We start from the raw sequence: 6090 nt of genomic DNA, 5'->3' as shown, positions 1-6090 counted from the left end.
AAGATGTAAATTGTCTAGAGTTTTGCAAAAGGGAAGTAGGTTTCCATGAACAGTTGACTGATTAGATTTCCACTCATATGAAAGGGGAAAGGACCATCATAGTAGGGGTTGAGTTTAAATTTTCACCGGCTACCATTTCACTTGCTACAGGGATACCCGATCATGGAGAGTACTGGTTTAAATGTATGAATTTGGACCTTGAACATTACAGGTCTTTCTTGAAATCACCCTACAGGAAGACCCATACACACATCATCCCATTTAGGTACCTATTGGAAAAGTATGCACCATTAATGAAGGTTGTCATGAAGTTTTTCACTTGTGAGGGAAGGTTTTCGAGATTGTATGCATATCACATCCGGCTTCTAATGCGCTTCACAGCTAAAAAACCCTCTCAACATGTGCAATTATCTATGTAGAATCCTTGTTAAAATGTCTGAGAAGGTACAAGTGAAAGACAAAGAACATTTCCCTAGTATTTTTCATCATAGCTTGATAGAGATAGTAGTTCTCCATCAGCTTGCAAAGAATAAAATGACATGGGATTCATTCAAAGAAATATCTTTCAAATGGCATAAAACTATTGTTTCGCTTTAGCATCAAAACATACCAACACAGTAGATGGAGGTAGGATCATCAAGCAAGTTAGAGGAGGTTCCTAAGGCACCTAGACCTGATGTGACTAGAATGTATCAAAGAGGAAAAAGGCTTGTGTTTACTTCTTAGGTTGAGAAAAGGGCAAATCCTTCTACATCGGCAAAACAGGGATCACATATATAGGATGAAGACTTGATTGAGCATGAATTTGAGTTGGTGGACTTGGAAACAACAAATGAGCCTTCAAACATGCAATAGATTATCAAAGAGAAGGATTCTCATATCAGAGAACTCATGGACAACATGGAAAGAGCAAGGTTTGTTATCTCATTCCTTGAACAAGAAAACAGTCAGCTTAAAGCTAGACAACTCATCATGGAGAAAGAGAAAACTAAATTGTTGTAGCAAGCAGGCAAAGGAAAAGCAGTGTTGGAGCCTAGTGAACCTGAGGAAACTGAAAAACAAGTCAGGAAAAAGAGGCCAAGGACCAAGGGACTAAAAAAGGCATTGAAGGAGGAGAAAGGACACAATTTGCTAGATGAAGACCTAGACATGGAGGACAAAATTGCCTTGGAGATCAATGAGGACAAAGAGTATTGGCTAGATAAGGTCAATGACCACTTGGAAAAGCTTCTTGACAAAGAAAATAGAGATAACCAGCTACTAAGGCACATGGCACATCATTATCAGACCAGAAACATGATATGTAACATCAAGCTCAGGCAGTTGAAAACCAAGCTAAAAGAAACCCTAAAGGAAAAATATGAGAGGGATAACTTGGATATGCTTGTTGAAGCATACATGAGGGCTTGAAATACATCATTTTGCAGCTCATGACCAATTTTGAAGGATTTCTGAGCATTTTTTCTTTTTTGACTATTTTGGTGCCAAATTCAGAAAATTAGCTAGTCACAGAAGCGAAGCGCCTTGGCGCTACGATTTTTCCTCAGGCCTCCAAATGAAAAATGGTTTGCATTTTCAGAAATCTCATGGCCTCCTCTCAAAACCCATTTCATTATATTTCTTAGAGAGGGCCCAAATTTTGAGAAAAAGGAGAAAAAGGGGTGAAAAATCAACATTATGCCCCTCTTTTTGACAGGTGCTGTGCTTCTAGAGACACCTTCGGAGAATGAGTTTTTGAAAGCTTTCCCATGGACAATTTTAAACAATTCAAGGTGTTATAGAAACTAGACAGTCAAGGCTAGTTGACCTTTCTTTCATATCTCAATTTGGACTTCAAGAAGGCACTTTAAATTGGGCTTAAAGTTGGTGCTTCGCTTCTACAAATTTCTTAGTTTTTATTTAAAATTTCACTGTGTAATTTCCTAGTTTTTCAGTTTGATTTGGTCAAAGTCAAAACTCATGATGTATTGCAGTAGTTTGAGGTTAGATGATGTAATCATGAATAAATAAACATCATAGGTTTTTTATGGTTAACTAGGCCTCATAAAGGAAGCAAAATTCAAAACAAAGTCTAAGGTCAGAGTTTGTATTTGACCTTCTCACTCTCACCTGTTGGTTGAGAGAATATTGGAAACAGTTCCACCACCTAAGAATTTGACTCCTGAAGGTGGGGAAGTTGTTTGATTGAGTCTATATGTATCTTTTCTCATTCAGAGAGAGGGGTTGGACTTTTGTGGAGAAGCTTGTACCTTATGTTCTCTTACAGCTAATGCAGGAGCATTTGTAGCTATATTTCAGAAATTCATGTTTAGTGAGTCTATGGTGTTGTTTTCTTTTCCTATCAGTTTCTAATGGATAAACCATCTCTCTTTTCATGCTTTATCTTCTTCTTATGAATTTACTTGCAGTTATATAGACATAAATCTTAGATTTAAGCTCTGTTTATCTGGAAATCATGCTTGTCTTTCTTTTCTTCTAAAATTAATGAATTCATGCTTATACATGCTCATTTTGTTTTCCTAAACTCTTAGACCTATACTACATTGAAAAAAACCTTAAGTTCACCATAACACACTGATATCTAGCTCCTCTTTGTACCTATCACTGTACACTTGAGGCCTTGACCTAATTACCTACTCTAATCCCTAGTCCAACAAACCAAAAACCCTAAATTCAAAAATTCTCATACAAGACTTGTATATCTAGCCTAAAACCTATTTCTTTTTAGCTATTCATTGACAAATCCTCAGAGAGACCCTTCTCTGGTTCAATAGGGCTAGCTACTGAACTGAAAGTGGTTCGAGGTTACCTCATTCGGTCTCCTCCTCAGCCTAGGAAATTGTAGGGGATAACAGTACCAACCTGTGTCAATTATGTTGATGTCTCCTCGCATTCTCATCTAGAATGAGCCTAGTTTGGATGTTGTCGATAACCAGAAAAACAAGCCCATTTTGCAGGCTATGGTTCACGAAAACTCCATTTTGGGCTCTCCATCAACCTTCTCCTTTGAGCCTCAACCTGGAAACATTTGGAAACTTTCGTCAAGCAACCACAACTCATATATAGTTAGTTATTATTTTATCATTTCAAATTGCAGTGTTAATGGTAATTTTTAGAATTCCAGAAGGTTTGCACTTCCTGCATACAAGGTGAAAACAATCTACCCTATTGGCTAACAGTTTTGGTCACGACTCCTTTGAACTACTTGTGGCCAGGAAATCCATTACGGCTTCGTGTTACCTCCCTCACTCTTTGGTTCTTCTCTATCCTTCCTCTACCTTTTATTTCTGGAAACTTTTATGTGGTTTCATTCCCTGGGCCTTTTCACCGGTCGACGGTGCATTGTACGCCCTATTTCATCTATGGTTGGATCTCTTCCTTCGTTCCTTGGAAGCGACTAGATATTTCCTTTGGTCAATGGTCCTCATAGAGTAGTCTTTCTCATTTGTGTCCCCTCCATGTGGCCCCCCATTAGTCTTTAGAAGCTCTCACCTCTTGTCTCTTAACCCTCTACCACCTACTCCTTTCTAGCCTCTCCTCCATTCTTTGCCAGTGCATCTGCATCCACAAGGGAGCACCTTACTACCAAGAATGGGCCCATAGGGGAAGCACACTTGTGCACCATTTCTTGGAGGAAACAATTGTTCGGTTTTACGAGCTCACCCTAGGCCCCATCTAGGAAGAACTTACATGTGTTGAGGGGGAAGGAATCTCCCACAAACACCAACTTTTGGACATGGAGGTACTTGCATTCATAGACTAGCTACCAGATATTGGCCATACTCATGGACGCTTCAATCAGTGCATGCACACAGTGTATTTATATTGGCACATGAAATTCCTACTTAGTAGAACCTTACCAGACCAACACAATCATATAGGTGATCTCCTCCAATCGATTGAGCATCTACATCGCCACATGAAGGACCCGGATCAAAGGATGGAACACATAGAGCAACACCTTGGTATCCCACCCTTGGCTGGAGGCATCCAAGGTGACAACAAAGATCCCATCCAAGTTACAGCCACAGATTCTGATCCTTCTTCTTGGTTTTTAATATATCTCTGTTTTACTAGTGTCTAGATCCTATTGTTCACTTCCAAGGGCAGATAGACTTTCATTTTAGTTTTCATATGTTTAATTTTGGTTATAGTAGTACTCTGTCAGCGTATGCCTCTCTACCGAGAGTTAACTTTTGGCTTTGCTCATCTCCCTAGTGAATAACTAACCTAATTTTTTTAGTATTATCATGTACTCCAATGTTTAGAAGGCAACAAAATACACCCCTATATATATATATATATATATATATATATATATATATATATATAGTTATTTATTTATTTCGACGTTTTTCTTATATATAAACAAAATTTTATCTTAAACTTTTATTTTTATTTTTATAATTCTTTTATATATATATATATATATACATATAATTATTTTCCTTTAAATATTTTTTAAAATATCATTTACTATCTATCTATATATATATATATATATATATATAGTCAAACTATATCAACATTTTAATACCACTAATTTAAGCAAAAACCAACACTTTGGAAAGGTTTTCTAAAAAGTTAGTCAATGTCTAAAACTGAAAACTTCATTTTTAACACGATATATTTTCTTAAACAACTTCACACTTTGATGGCAACAGATTAACAATTTAGAAAAGTGCCCATAAATTTAGTCAACAACTACTTTACAACTTACTTCTTAAAGTAAACTAGCAATTGCACTGAGAGGTACAAAGGAACGTTGATAAGAAGAGGGGGCAATGATTTTGTGATATATGTTAGAGTTTTGATAAAAATGTTGCTCAACAAGGATGGCATGTGCCTTTTTAGTGATATTAGCTTGAATGACCCTACAGTTTCTATCAAAATGTTCATACTTATTGTGGAAAGAGAACCATATTTTCTTCTTTCCTATCCTAGTTGTAAGTGTTACACTGGAGACACCAAGTTCCATCCATTTTTTTGGGTTTTCCCTAGGAAGTGGGGAGGGTTTGAAAAGAGGAAACAAGTTTCTTTTTAACAAAATAATTGGTCTTAGGAAGCTTAGCTTCTGTTTTAGAGACATACATGAAGGTATACTACGAAATATCAGAAAATAGTTCTAGTTCCTTCCTTAATATGTGACAATAACACTTATATGATCTTAAGTTGAAGGGTTTCTTTGAAGTCTCTTACCTCAAGTTTATTTGAAGAGGAACTATCAAAGAAAGTGAGGGAACTCAACCTTAAGATACATATTTAAAACAAATATAGCTCGCTGATAACATCAAATGTTGTGAGATACCAAACATTTAAAGTTTGCATCCATTCTCAAATACCACAATGAAGATTGAAAAGCCACTAGATATAACTAACTGATAACATCAAATGCTCTGAGATACCAATCATTTAATCTTTGCAATCATTGTCAAATGCCACAATGAAGATGGGAAACTCACTACCTTCTTGTAACTAGTGAGAAAAGCCTTGAGAACATCATGCAAACATTGACTTTGGTTATATCTTCAACAGTCCACGGGAATACAAAAAAATCTAACATCTATTGTCATATCCAAGCCCAATTTAATACAAATTACGGGGTTCTGACCCTAAACATTTAACACAAAATTGTTTAAAGGAAACAAGGAATTATTTTCGTTTCTCAACAGGGGTGGGTTAAAATGTGTGTAGCTTCCCAAATTCCCTTCCGAATTTGAGCCCGGGTAGAAACTGTTGAATGACTCCCTTGGCCCTCTCCGCTTGGTAAAAGGCACCCCATAGTTTCTCCTCAATGAGCCCCTTTACCCACAACCAACACTCATCCATTATAATATCTCCCATTTTGAACATGCAACTCCCAATTACATTGGCCAACAAACTTTGTATTTCATCCCACAGTTCGTCCACATTAACCGAATATCTTTTCTTGCTTTCATACACATCACACAAGCTGATAGCTTTTCATTCTTTTGCACTTGTCACACAAGTTGTTGTCTGCAATTACCGCCTTCCAATTCTTAGATTTATGATCAGTTTTTGTCTTTTGCTTTCCTTTGTCTGTGAGCCCCTTGAATGCTCTTGTGGCTG

Source organism: Pinus tabuliformis, chromosome 7, assembly GCF_031772625.1.
Source record: "Pinus tabuliformis cultivar Carrire ecotype Pingquan chromosome 7, CPIR1, whole genome shotgun sequence".
NCBI lineage: Eukaryota > Viridiplantae > Streptophyta > Pinopsida > Pinales > Pinaceae > Pinus > Pinus tabuliformis.
Note: the sequence above shows the minus strand (reverse complement) of the source record.